Source organism: Cornus florida, unplaced genomic scaffold (genome assembly GCF_030987335.1).
Source record: "Cornus florida cultivar Cherokee Brave unplaced genomic scaffold, ASM3098733v1 CherokeeBrave_3.0.0_Hap2_Chr01, whole genome shotgun sequence".
Lineage (NCBI taxonomy): Eukaryota > Viridiplantae > Streptophyta > Magnoliopsida > Cornales > Cornaceae > Cornus > Cornus florida.
The window spans coordinates 67,622,062-67,638,091 of NW_026775571.1; the positions used below are offsets into that span (position 1 = coordinate 67,622,062).

At 29.9% G+C, this 16,030-nt stretch overlaps 1 pseudogene; it reads left to right on the forward strand.

Moving 5' to 3' along the window:
• Positions 1–2,626: 2,626 nt before the first annotated feature.
• LOC132273905 (uncharacterized) overlaps positions 2,627–16,030 on the forward strand; it is a 65,041-nt pseudogene continuing 51,637 nt past the window's right edge.

Sequence of the window (16,030 nt, forward strand, 5' to 3'; positions counted from 1 at the left end):
AGTTTAGATGTTAAATGGTAGGACAATCCATGCTTGTTGTTTGATATTTCATACTTATGAAAACAAGTAGCATATGTCTCTAACCTTGTGATGTGTTTGGATTGTGAGTTTAAAGAAATGATTAATGGCTTAATTTGATATATTGTGCTATCCACCATGTTGCTTAGACAATATATATTTAATTGGTCATCCATGCTTGTTGAAACAATCACATACACACACTATTATTGCAATACATGTTTTCCCCCTCATTAATCATTCATTAAGGGTGTAGAAAAGCTATACTTAGTGGTGATCTCTAAATCCCAAGATCTCTCTATCTTATTTTCTCTCCATTACATTAAATTGTTTATTTTAGTTTAAATTGCATCTTAATATAATTCAATCACCAACCAATCTTTTGATCACTCGACCTACTGACCCTAATCTTGATTCCACAACCTATTACGACCCACCAATCCCTTGGGATGATCTCTACTCGCCCTAACTATATTTTTAGTAAAAGATAGTAGTGGCAAATTATAAATGTAAAACTTGGCCACACTAATCTTAGTCCAAAACACCTCTTTTTGCCCGCTTTGGTCTAGACACCACCAATATCCTATATCTACCTAATTAAAAAATATATGCAATCCCTTAATTTTCATTTAATCACTTAAAAATCAATTCCCTTTGGAGAATTAATTCTCATAATTAAATAAACTCAATATTCATAAATATCACAAAAAATCATAAGTGTCATAATTTATGAAATATTACAATTATGTGTACCACTAAAATTAATATTCATTAACCATTATGGTTGGGCCACTTTGATAGTTACCAACCTTTACATAATATGAATATTAAATTCGCTAGTAAGTAATTCATTACTAATTATGTCTACTACAAAAATTAATATTCATCAATCATTATGATGAGGCCACTTTGGTAGCTACCAATCTTCACATAATATGAATATTAAATTAGACAGTGATTAATTCATTATTAAGTTACTCATTTAAAATTATACACACAAACTCATACTAATCAATCCAAATTTAGTAGGTTCGATCCCAAAAACTTAAAAGTCCAAAAATTCAATAAAAATATCTTTTTATTTTATATATATAATAAAAATATTATTATATATATATAATAAAAATATAATGTATGTATGTATGGGTACAAAATAATTATTTATTATATCTAACAAAAATTAAATTAAATTTCTAAAGTCACAAATTATTCTACAATTTCAGATTCCTAAAATAAATAAATCAATACATATATTTTATGTTTTTAATAACTTTAATTTTAATTTATTTTAAATCAAAATCAGAATCTTCAAATCATTGGACAAATACTTATAACAATAATTTAAATTTCTTTAATAAAATAAATAAATACACAAACTTTACGTATTTATTAAATTTCAAATAATAATAGTAATGAGTCTTTATAATTTGTAATTGGTGGACATGCACGGAGTTTCTTTAAAGCAATAGCAAACAAATGATATTTACTTTTCAATCCCATTTTTTTATTCCAATCATGCATGGAAACAGAAGGCAAACACATTAATAGATTCATCTTGTTTATCTTATTATAAATATGTATACAAGTATAAGGCGTAAGCCTTAATTAACTTTCTGGTAATTCATTCAGGCTCGAAATTCAATGTATGTAAACCAAATAAATGACCAAACTGATCAAAACATAAGAACCACAAATTAATCAAAAACACATACAGCACGGATTCCAAATGAATAGATTATGCAATCATTTAATTTTATTTTTTATTTAAACATATTATTTATGCAACGTTAAAGGAAAACAATGAGTTCTTAAACCGTAAGCTCTCATACCAATCTTCAAACTATAATTATTTGTGTAAACCATTAATCACAAATAAACATGAATCCCAAATCTTAGAACTTTATTATTCTCACATACCTATAATGCATAAATAAATAGTTAGATATAAATATCTCGATCTATAAAACTCGAAGAGATCATGGCGAACGTCGAGATCCTATCTGCGGAATGAACAACATGACAAACTGCAATAGTCAAAGCGTATAAACTGATTTCTTTCTCTTGACCTTTTGCAAACATAAATATTATACGTGTTGTTTTCATTAGCGTACATAATTAACGGGGAATATGCACTTTATAAAGGCAAAGAGAGAACCAGTTTTCCTTTTTAGTAACCTTAATTTCACTTTTCATCGAAGTAAGGAATAAATAAAAAAAAATACTTCTCCAATAATTAATTACTAAAAAGGTAATTTATAAGTTGACCAAATAATATAATATTAATCTTATATCTATTTTATTTAACCACCAAATAATAGAAATAAATCACGTGTCCAAATCATGTAGGCCACAAATATAAGAAAATTTCTTACAGTTCTAGCCATGCACATCCATAAGTTCTTCACTCCGATTCGTAATTGGTTCATTAAATAAAGATCCATATTCCTCATCAAACAATTATTATGCCTTTCTACTTTTTCTTGAATTGCATACTTGAACACATATAACACACACTTAGATGTATATATTTATATCGCTTTTTGATCTAATAACTTTCTCATGCAAACTTGATGTACTAAACTTATTCAGAGCTTTAAGGACTCGATCCATGGCAAATGAGAAGATAGCTACTTTTGGGCCATATGGTTTTAAAGTACCAGGTAAGCCGACAATAAAATTAATTCTATCGAAGTTGTCTATGATAATGAAGGAATGGCAGTACCAAAAGCAAAGCATGGTGGTACCAGCGGAACACTAAACACGGTAATATATATATATATATATATATATGGAATTTGATTTGTGACTCATGCACAAAGTTATTTTATTCTATATTTGTCATGAATTAATCTCATGTTTTGTGAGAGGTAGCCAGGAAATATTACATCTCCAAAAAAAAAAAAAAAAAAAAATCATTACAGAATATGCAACATTATATATATATGAAAAATTATACCTAATGTCTCCTCTAAATTTTCAATTGCTAAAAATATCTTTTAATTTTTTAACTTTCTTTTCGTTTTACTCTTCATTTTTCAAAGTTCTCTTATTTTATTTTTCTTCTGCTTTTAATTCTCTTCTTCTTATTTAAATTTGTTACCTGCAATTTTATGAACTCAATGTGTGCATTTTATACATTTGAATTTTTTCACTATACTTTTTGCGAATATGACATACTATTTAAGTATTTACTAACGCACTGTTAGTTGAAATGGATTGAGGCTAATTAAATTAATGCAAAAAATAGGACAGATGCCAAATGTGGCATAGATAATGTGGCTGTCATGCACCGCTTTCAAAATATGAAGACCTATGGAGGACCATTGTAATTATAGTGAATGAAAATATTACAAATCAATACTTTGATTCTTATATTTGTTGAGTATCTATTTTTCTTATACTACTTCTGTATTAATATATTATTTTGCAATAATTTTTATTTTGTTATTGTTATTTATTTATTTATTTTGGTTTGAACGATATCTATATTTGTCATGTTAGTTTTTTTTTTTTTTTTTTTTTTTTTTTTTTAATCAAGTACACTGCACCCCCTAAACTGAAATCTTGGATCCAACCGTCCATATAAATGATATGTACGTATCTTAGAATTCCATAATCTACATTATGAAGCATACAACTATATGTACATATCTTAATATACAAACTTGTAAATTTGTAACTCGAATCTTGTTTCAACCCGGGTCATGTTGTGACCAGATTTTGATCCGATTATTGGACTGTCACAAAAAACTTTTGACCCATTTTTGTTGTGCAAATTGTGGACCCGGATTTTAAGACTATTTTAACCAAGATTTGTAGTGTGGTATGAGAAAACACTAAAAGATAAAATAAAGAGTTTGAGAGAGACAAAAGATTGTGGGTTTGGAACTTGTAAACTTCAGTTTTTTTTTTTTTTTTTTTTTTTTTTTTTTTTTTTGCATAGTGAAATCTTTTTGTCGATCTTCACTGTGAGCTCTATCGTTTTTTCTTTGTGTTTGTGTTTGTGGTTTGCAATTGTTTGTCATAATACCTAAGTTTATCCTTGTTTATTGAAATCTTACAGGTAAAATTAAACTATCCTACCGAGTATCTCATTTCAATATCAGGATACTATGGATCCCTTGGATCATATGTTGTTGTGAAATCACTTACATTGCATAGCAATGTAACGCCATATGGACCATATGGTAAGGAAGACGGAACTCATTTTATAACTCCATTAGGTGATGGCAATATTTTTGGTGGCAAGATTGTTGGATTATTTGGAAGGGTGGGTACTTATTTGGATTCAATTGGAGTATACATTAAGCCCTTACCAATTACAAGTCCTAATGTTGGTCCATTTGGAACTACTAGTGGACAACAATGGGATGATGGAACGTATAGCATGGTAAGAGAATTAATTATACACTCTGGAGCGGTAATTGATTCCGTCCAAATTCTCTATGATAGTTAGGAATAACAATTATTAGGAGAAAAACATGGTAGTGACCGCAGACAACAAAACCTGATATTATATTACATATGCGATTTTATTTTCAAAGTTTTGAATCATGCATAAATTTGTTTGATTTTATATTTGTCATGCCTCTCGTGTTTTCTGAATGTTAGCTAGCTAGACAATATAACATCTATAAAAAAGAAAAAGAAAAAAAGGCAGTGCTAGTGATCCACGATTAGTTACAATTTGCCATTTAATTCATTAGATGAATATTTGCTTTCATTTTGGGGGTACTATGGACAAGTCGATAATATGATTGTTATCCGGTCACTTGGATTTAAAAGAACAAAAGAATGATTGGACCGTTTGGCGTCGAGGATGGAGAGAAATTTCGATTCCCATACACTTGTGGCAAGACCATCGGATTCTATGGAAGGTCTAACAAGTATCTTACTTCAATTGAAGCATATCTCGACAAGTGAAGATAAAATATATGAAATTATCATAAGCCACCTTTTACAAGTCTTTTAATCATTAATAATTTAATTGTATTCACATTTGATGCAATTATAATAATGAACACACTGTGTAGTCCTTAAAGCTTGGGGAAAGTGGTTAAGGAAACACAAAATAGTGTTTATGGGTGTGATTTCAAGTCTTTTTCATGTTATTTTGTGTGCTAAGGTTCAAAGTTTGGGTTGGTTTTGTATTTTGTTAAACTATGTCTATGGAGTGATAAGATGTTCTATGTTATTTTTGGTGTTCTTTTTAATAAATTGGTGGTTGTACTTGCAAAACAAAAAGAATCTTGTTGGCCGTGAAAAAAAATATGGTCTCTGTTTTGTTTTGTTTTGTTTTGTTTTTTGGTTTGTTTTTTTTTTTTTTTGTTTTATGGCAAGAAAGAAGATGATATACTATTAGCTACAAAACTTAAGCATTACAAACCATGAAATATTTCTAGAGCACTCCACTATTGGATTTTTCTCAATGCGTCGTTTTCACAACAAAAAAGAGAATTTTTTTTTTTTTTTTCTTAAATGGTGGTAAATATATACAAAAAATAAGAGTGTAATTACAGGTGCACAGAGGGCATACCCTCAATCAAGAAAAACAAAACTAGAGCTACTAATAGAAAGAATAAAGCTCTAATCTAGAATAAGAAAACAAATTCAGCCTAAATTGAAATTAGGTCCTGAAGAAATGCATTTTGAACATCTAGCTATTCCGTAAGTGTATGTCTAGCAACTGCATTTGGTGGAAATGCATAATTACGATGAAGTCTAGCATTTCTCTCCCTCCAAAGATGCCATAAAACAGCAACAAACAAAGATTTCAGAATCCTAGAAGATCCATATAACTGTTTCATCCTTTAGAATAGCTCCCAAACAGTTAACATTACCAAAAAAAAAAAAAAAAAAAAAAAAAAAAAGTTATCGGTTTGTCTAAAACGGACTTATCAAACTGTTCGGAATTATGTCCTACATCAGTTCCCTTTACTTCAAAAAAACTCGTCCTTCCAAAGATGCCATAAAGCAACAACAAACAAAGATTTCATAATCCTAGAAGATCCATATAACTGTTTCATCCATTGGAATAGCTCCCAAACAGTTAACATTACCCAAAAAAAAAAAAAAAACTATTGGTTTGTCTAAAATGGACTTATCGAACTGTTCGGAATTATGTCCTACATCAGTTCCCTCTACTTCAAAAAAACTCGTCGTCGAGTTTGGCTACAAATAACATGAAATCTCACGTATCAAAAAATCATATTGTTCACTAGCATGAGAATCTCTAAAGCACAACACAAAAAGATCTTCATCAGTGGCTTCTTCCTGAATAGAAATTTATTCACTTGCAATTTGCCAAAATAATTATCCTTCACCAATCTGTAACCAGAATTCATCAAAACCATTTTCTTCTTCTGCCGCGTCAAATTCTTTATTTGCATCGACTTTAACAAGAGGTCAAGCAACAAAATTCTTCTCATGATTAATCTCATAGTTGTGAGTTGTATGCAGCGGAAAATACTTAAGAAAGTTTTGATTATTTTAAAAACAGATCTTGTGTTTTTCTAACTTACTTTTTTTTAGTAATTAATAAATTAATGTCATGTAATCTAAAATAAAGCAAAGTAAAGTTAGAGATGACACCAAGATTTTAGCGAGGAAACCTTGGTAGATAAAATACGTCAACTGTTTACGTGGGAAAAACTCGTGGACTGTGCAGTCCAAAGTAAACCGATCCACTGAACTTTGACACTAACTCACACCCTATTGTTCTACCAAACACCAACTGCTGATAATCCTTTGGCTTTGTGACTCCACATCCAACAACAACTTAACCTCAGGCTTATGCTTGATCTTTGTAGAAGAGTAGCAGGTAGATCAGACAACAAGTACTCCTCGAATGCTCTAACCTTTCAAAGTGTGATCACTTTTACTTCTACTCTTCAATCGTCTGAATTCGATGTAAAAATAGATCTGCTTTTGTCTGATCGATATAGATGCAACTATATGACCACGATCAGGATTTGAACAACACAACTCTAAACTCACTAAATGTTTATGTGTATATGTTCCAGAAAGACAAACAGAAAATTCTATAAGAATTTCTGAGACAAAAAATCTTTTCTGAGCCTTTTTAAAGAATAACAAGTTGATAATGCAAAAGCCGTCAATAAACCAATGTATATGACAAGGTTTATATAGAGTATAAAATGACCTAATCCCTTTGAAAATAAGGAAAAATTCATGCATAGGATTTGGTACAATTCTAGACCAACTGGGAAACAAATCAGGATAAGAAAACTAAAAGTTGTATTCTGATCAGGACATCTTGAACCGGTTCAGAGGGGCTAAACCGGTTCAAGTTGGCCAAAACTTGATCTGGTTATTTTCATTATAAAAATATTCTACGAGTAGTTTTGAAAAATATGGAAAGTGTAGAATGTGTCATAACCTGTTTAGAATCCTTCCTAATGTGTTGTTTTTACATTTTTCTTCAAAAGATTTTCAATCATGGTAAGTTTGAATAACTTCCCAGTTCTGTAGTCACTGTCGATCTTGATAACTTGCAAACCAAGTAACTTGAATTACAACTCGACTTAGACTTGTTTTGTTTACGATAATTGCCAAAAATAAAATAATATCTCACAATAGTAAGGTGGAAGAAACTTAGTTTGCAAAAAACGTTTCATCTTCAACTAAGATTGTACCAGTGTTTTTCTTTGTCGGGCACAAGAAACTCATAATTGTTCCAACTAATTAAAAACTATTCCTTCCAATTTGTATGAAACCAGCGCCATCTTATTTTCCTTTTTAATTTCCATGTAATCAAAGATCTCAAAATCTTATAGAAAATCAACAACATGAAAGAGACTATCAAAACTATGAGAAAAATTTCTAGGATCATAATCCCCATGATTAGAATATATATATTTGTGTGTCTTTATGACCCCCAAACACATCTTTAGCGTAATTTCATCATCATCATCACTGAATTCTTCCTCGTAAGCTAGCTGCCTATGTGGCGGGATGGGGTTGCGACTCTAAACAGGAAGAATGCGATCTTCGTTAACATTACGCACCTTCTTACTCTCGCGATTTTGCTCCAACTCAAACCTAACAATCATTGCTTGAATATCTTGTAACGTTCGCTGGGTTTTACGTTGATAGCCTTGAATTCGGCCCTAAAAGGAGCCACTCTCTGCTGATCTTCGTCACCATCGAGGTTGCCACAAAAATTATCATCTTCCATCAAACAAGGAAAAGGCAAGGCTCTAATACCAATTGACATAAGTGGAAGCAATAAATTTGTTCACAAAGAGCGAGTTACTTTGAATCCATAAAGTAGAGTGTTTTGAATCCACAAAACGAATGATAATTTCAAAGAAATTTGATATTTGTATTGATAATTGAATAAATTAAAAGTTGATTATGCACTTTGCAGTACAAATATTTATAATATTATAAAACTTAACTCTAGAAGAAAACTAAAATATAAAGAAACCTAATAGCAAAAGGAAAATAACACTAAAAATAAGTCTAAAAATAAAGTTTCTTTAAAAATTCTGAAAAAATGAAATACAAAATCTAATAAATAAAAATTACTAAATCTAAAATTCGAGAGAAATCAGATTTTGTTTACGCCTCGAATAAAAATCCGGAAATAATCAACACATCTCATATAATTTAATAAAACACGATTTCGGAGCCCTAGACAAAAGTATTCAGTGGAAAACTAACATTGCCCACAAGCTATTGCTAGTGGTTTTTCTCAATGTGTCATTCAACCCAAAAACCACTATTGGTTTGTCAAAAACGGACTTCTCGAATTGTTTAGAATTATGTCCTACATCAAAAGCAAAACCAAAGAACAAGTGATCAACAAAGTAATCTCTCAGCATACAATTATGGCAAATATATGGCAAATTAATACAGACCTCTTCATTGAAAATTTGAAAAGGAAGGAATCTTATTCTGGAACACCATGCATGTGGTAAAAACCAGCCACGAGTCTACCTCTATTCAAAACTATAGAAAGCCCAGTCCTTCTTCAGGAAATTAATCTCGCATGCTTGCCAAAAGGATTTAAAATTAGGGGTCCCTTTCTTCCAAGTGATAGTATAATGACACTAACCAATATGAATACTTGAAATTTGTTACAAGAGCTATCTTCTTCCTTAGCTAAGAACTCAGGTTTCTTCCAAGTACCATTATGAATACTAATACTCATATTAGCATCCATAGGATCGGTCTTCATATCCTATAAACAAAAGCATTAACTAGAGTAACCCTTCCACCAAGGATCAAGGAACAACTTTATAGAAATTCCCTCTGAAATTGTAAATTTGTAGCCATAATTTCTTTGATATCCAGTAATTGCTTTCCAAATATAGAGTGTGGGGCCATAGAGTCAAAAGACCAAATATTCCAAGGCTGAACGAACATACATAGCTTTACACCAACTAATTCATAAACTATTTTTCCCTTGCAACAAGTCCCAAAATAAACAACATTCAGAGGCTTTATCAATATCAGCGACTCTTCTCAATCCAAAACCACCTTCATTTTTAGGTTTGGTGACCTTATCCATTTCATGAAATAAAGTTTCCTGTTAACTTTTCTGTGAGTTGTGCAGCGGAAAAGGTTGTGGAAAGTTTGAATTTCTAAAACTATTTTGAGAGAGGAATAATCATGTGTTTCTTTATCCAATCTACTCTACTAGAATTACCGATTAATTAAACAATCACACGCAAAATAAAAGCAACTAAAGTTTAGAGTGACACCGGATTTTAGCGAGAAAACTAATTGGAAAACCTCAAAATCTATCCCAAGCATAAAAAATCCACTATGTATGAAGCAAAATACACTAAACTTTGACTCAGACTCAAACCCCTTTGCTTTCCCAAGACTCAATCCACTGAACATCCCTCAAACCTCTTCGCTTTACCAAGACTCAATCCGCTGTACGTCCTGACTTAGGAGTCACAGAGACGCACACAGATATCATGATCATGGGGATTATCATTTTAGAAATTTTTGTATAAAGATTAATCTTCCTAATTTTGATGGTCTCTTTCGTATTGAAGAATTTATGGAGTGGATGGAAGATTTTGAGAGGTTCTTTGATTACATAGGATTGAAGAGGGAAAAAAAGGTGAACCTGGCCGCATTCAAACTGAAGGAAATAACTTCTTATTAGTGGGAATAGTTGTGGGTTACTCGTGCACGACAGAGGAAGGCACCAGTACGATCTTGATTAAAGATGAAACGACTTTTGAAAGCAAGGTTTTTTCCACTAGACAATGAGGAGATCCAGTTGTAACACGCATAAAAGGGAATTGGTATGCCAACTATTATACAAAGGAATATTATATAAAAATAATGACATAAAGGAATATCAAAATAATTTTGTAGAAGTGACGAATTATCTTATTGAGATTGATCATGAGCAAAATTACGTTGGTTCACCTATTGTAATTGAGGATAATAAGTTAATGTGAGTAGTGCAGCAGAAATAAGATGTGGAAAGCTGAGTTTGAAAAATGTTTTAGAGGGATTTAATCAAGTCCTTTTTTACCCAAATTTTGAAATAAACTTATCGGTTAATTAACAATCACACAGCAAAATAATAAGCAAGTAACATTAGAGTGATATTGGATTTTAGCGAGGAAACCAATTGGAAAACCTCGAGATTTTTGCACTATCCCAAGCATAAAACAATCCACTATGTATGAAGCAAAGTAAAACTTTGACTCACAGTCACACCCCTTCACTCTATCAAGACGCAATTTGTTGAATGCTTCTGGCTTTGCGACCTTCAGTCCAATAACTTTTGATTACAGACTTATGCCTTGAACCTTGTATAAGGATTGCTGGTACGTCAATAACATTTTGCAAATGCCTTGACCTCTTCAAAGTGTGATCTAAACACTTTTCTTCTTCAAATCTGAATTTGATGTAGAAGGAATGAAATCTGATTTTCAAAAAGAAATTTGTAACTATACAAGTTAATAAAATCTAAAATTGGACCTAAAAAGTAAAAATGTATAAGGAGCACAATAGATATATTCTGAACTATTCAAAATTTAAGAGCTATAGGTCTCACCTAACTAAGTTATCGAATCTTAAATTGCACTAATTTTATTTTATTTTATTTTTATTTTTTTTGGGAATTTTAAGCAACTGCATAAATGTAATTGTAAATAGTTCAATATAACTTTGAAAGAGTTCAATATGGGTATTGGACATTTAAAGTTTTATAATCATTCAATATGAGGTTTAATTTATTTATTATTTATTTATTATTTTTATTTTTCCTAACATATTAGGAGGAGAGGGACTTAAACACGAACACATCTCGAAATGTTGTGCTCTCTATCAATTAAGTCATCGAATAATGCCACGTTTATTTGATCAGTGTTGTGTACTAACTATGGAAGTTTATTTTGCATTATTGTTCTAAAAAAAAAAAAAAAGATTTTATATGACCTAGGATATCACATAATACTAATTAGTTGGAATGAAATAATACTGCATTGTCTTGTTTGTTTGTTTATTTTTTTATTTTATTGTTATTATTTATTTTTTAAAGGTTTAGTATCACTTAAAAGACAAAATTTCAGCAATAAAAATTTGACGTCCAGAAAACAATGAATCTAATCTCCATTTTTTACAAGGTTTATTTATTATTATTATTATTTAATAATTATTTTCGGAAAGGTGTTACGAGTTTAATCTTCTTACATTAATTCACATATGAATGGAGTGACTAAAAAATTTGTTGTCATTTTTGAAATCCACCCAGAGATAAAAAAAAAAGCATACTATCAAGTGTCGTGTGGAATCTGAGTGTGGTGTGTGACTTTTAGTGTTTTAGTATGAAAAAATGTGAAAATTTGAATTATTGAACAATGTCGCTAGTAAATTCGTGCCTGTTGACAGGTAAGATGTTGTAATTTTGAAAAATTACTGCATGGGCTTGAGAGCATGTAATAATTTTTTGAAAATTTTGCGCATGTGCTATTTTGATTCATAGCAAAAATCCAAGACCAACATGTTGGACTCTATCCTATTCATTAAAATAACACAATTCCATGTACGAAATAAATCTTCGTCACGTAAGAGGGGGACTATCCTATTCATTAAAATAGCACGTGCTATTTTGGTATAGCATGTTGCTAAGATTTGTTAGACTAAAAAATAAAATCCTGCTCCCAATCACAGTGTCTTACATGCATAATTATTTGGGCATCTTTATTATTGTATTAAGACATTCAATAATTTGTCTCACATGCATAACTAATTTGTCTTACATGCATAATTAATTTGTTTTCACTTGAATCACGACTTCAGCATCCCAAAATTGGATAAGTAAATTTTACTCAACCACCTCTAATGAATTTATGCATTTATCCTCGAATCATCAAAATTTCTAGATATGATTCTGTAAGATTATATCAACCACTTCTGTTTTCAATTTTCAATTTTTATTTTTTATTTTTAATTTTTTATTTTTTTATTGTTGCTGTTGTTGGATAAGTGTCGATCACCTAAGTCTCACACAAATGTTGGAATAATTTGGTAATGAATTTATGCATTTTTCATTAAATCATCTAATTGTCTACCTATTTCTTTCATCTTATATATGTCATTATTGTGATTTAGTGGTATTTTCTCTACCCTTTAAAGTGGATAGTGAGAGTTTGAGTTCCAAAAAGGCAAAGTGAGTGTGTGAGTGGTATGTGTTTCTTTGTCAATGAAAAAAACAAAACTTATTTCTTGTCAATGAAAAAACAAAACTTACTTCTGCCATTGTGAAATTAAATTTACTAAAGTTAGATGTACTAATTGGAAGTCTAGAAATTTTAAAATTCCTTTTAATATATTTTTTAAAAGGTTATATATATATACATATATATATATATATATGGGATGAATACTCACACACACTTTTTGTCCACGCTCCTTTTTCATTTTTAGAATTGGGAAGTTATATCATTCTGCTAAAGCCCTTTGATTTTTTGAAGGGTATTGTCTAAATTACACAATTACTTTCATTATGGGATAATTTTTCAATATTAAAATTACCCTTAAGTGAAATAAAATTACTTAAATAACCTTATTAATATACAAAGTAACCATTTGACTAATTTTAATATATTAGACAAAAGCACCCTTGCTTCGTATCTTTATAATAAGTTAATTAACAATTAATTTGTAACATTAATATAATTTACTTAATCTTAAAAATATTTTTAAGTTCACCTCTTCACTCTCTCTCCATCACCACCTTCTCATCTATAGCCTCTAAATTCAAATCAGCTAAACAAAACACAAAACCACATCAAGAAAATATGGGCATATATGCATAGATTTTTATTGTCATATTTTTCTGCAATCATAAAATGATGTAAAATTGAAATAGTTTAAAAGTTAGAATTAAATAAGTTTTTAATTATTTTCTTCAAATTACCCTTGTCAATGAAACTAAAATTATTAAAGTATAGTTGATTCAAGATGTGGCGAACCACAACCCGAAACGTACCTGAAACAGAAAAAGAAAGGTGATCGGGAGGACATCAGTGTGGTACTGGCGTAAGAGCCTCCGACGATTAAGTCCGTGCTAGATCAGGAGGATGGAAGGTGAAATGACTCTATTAGGAATTTGTGTCATACTTTTTGAGTTGTCTGACCTCTGCTTTTATAGGGGAGTTAATAGTAGTGTTCACCTCAGGAACTAGTTCCCTTAACTTTTTCATCACGTTGTCGAAGGATGAATTTATTCTTGTCACTTGTAGTTTATCCAACCTCTTAGACTCCCATGATGTTTGGAGTTCCTAACCAGTTGAATATTCCCTATCAATAATAATTAATTTATTATAGGAAATTTATGATAAGTATATCTATTATATATACTATAAATTATATTAATACTTAAAATATAATGTGCCATTATTATTTCTATATAAAATAATACAGTATTATAAAATTTTTGTTTTGTTTTTATATAAATTAATTATGTATGTTCAACATAAAATTCAAAATATACAATATCATATATTCTAATTTGTAAATAATTCCATATTATATAATTTAATACAATTTATTTAAATAAAACACTTGAACCAATGACTTATGTTTGATAAAATTGAAAAATAAGTCGTGAAAATTTTGAGAGTTGAAATTTAAAAGCTACTGTTTTTAAGTGGTAATTAAAAAATAAACATTTTTTAAAATTTTTAACATTCAGCATTCAGTGGTAAGTAATAAAGTAGTTGCAACTTACCGTTTTCAATGATGTTCAAATTATGTTATCAAACTTATTTAATTGGATAAACGTTTAATATAAATGTTTAATATGTTTAGATAATTAAGCGCTAAATGGAGCAATCAAACAGATAACTTTATGTCTCTTTTAGAGGAGGAGGAAGTGAACAGTAGTCAACTTTCAACCAGTACACAAGAACCTGATTTCTATTTCTTCAAATACCGAGTTATCATGCATAAATTCAAAGGCAAAAATTTATTGAGAATAATTGTAAATATATTTGCTGAAATTACTCTAAAAGAACTTATTTACTCTTTGTCACACTCCTGTCTTCACCATCAGATCCTTTTATCTGTCTATTTCTTCTTCTTCTTCTCTTCTAAATTATCATTATGAATTTCTCATATTAAGTGTTATTCATGTACAAAATGATTCTTACCATTAGTCTTTCTTTGTTGATACGTTAAAAGTTGTTGCTTTCTTAATCAATCAGCATTGATCGATCAAACATGCAATTCACTCTATGAGCTGTATATATAGGCTTTTGTGCAAGTGTATATAAATATTTTATATATATTTATATTTATATTAATGTACTAATACACAATTTTTGTTCACACCCAAGTTAGACTCATCCCTTCCCGGCCTCCTCTTTGAGGATTCAAAGGTTATACCATTTGGGTAGAAGTCTATTGATTTTAATATATTGGACAAAAGCACCCCTGCTTTATATCTATATAAGTTAATTAGCTATTAATTTGTAACATTACAAATTAATATAATTTACTTAATCTTAATAATATTTTTAAGTTCACCTCTTCACTCTTCATTTTTTACAATTACAAGGTTTATTTATTATTATTTTTATTTAATAATTATTTTAAATGGGTCTTACGAGGTTTATCTTCTTACATTAGTTCACATGTGAGTGGACTTACCAAAAAATTTGCTGTGTCACTTTTGAGATCCACCCAGAGGGCCAGAGATTAAGAAAATAATATTAAGTGTGGAATATGAGTGCATGAATCGGTTTGTCTTTTAGTGTGAGCAAATGTGATAATTTAAACGTAAGATGTTCTAATCTTGAGAAATTATTGCATGGTGTTGAGACCCATGTATTAATTTTTAAAAAATTTTGTTAACATGCCATTTTGATGCATAGCAAAAATACAAGTGGAACATGTAGGACTCTATCATATTCATTAAAATAACACTATTTGATGGACGGAATAGATCTCGTTTTAATATTACAGGTTGGTAAGATTTGTTAGACTAAAAAATAAAATCCTGCTCCCAATCTTACATGCATAATTATTTGAGCATCTCTGTTATTCTATTAAGACTTTCAATAATATGCATGGTTGTACTATTAATTAATTTGTCTTACATGCATAATTAATCTGTTTTAACATGAATCACGATTTCAGCATCCCATAATTCGATAAGTAAATTTTACTCAGCCACCTCTAATGAATTTTACTCAACCACTTCTGTTTTCAATTTTTATTTTTTTTATTGTTATTGTTGTTGGATAAAGTGTCGATCACCTAAATACCAACAGTCTCACACAAATGTTGCTGAATAATTTGGTAATGAATTTATGCATTTTTCATCAAATTGTCTAATTGTCTACCTAATTGTTCCATCTTATATGTGTTATTATCTCCTCTATTTTTTAAAGTCCTCTACTTTTTAAGGTGGATGAAGAAAATCTGAGTCGAGACAAAGTGAGTATGTAAATAGCCTGTGTTTCTTGTCAACGAAGAAACAAAACTTACATCTGCCATTGTGAAATTAAAT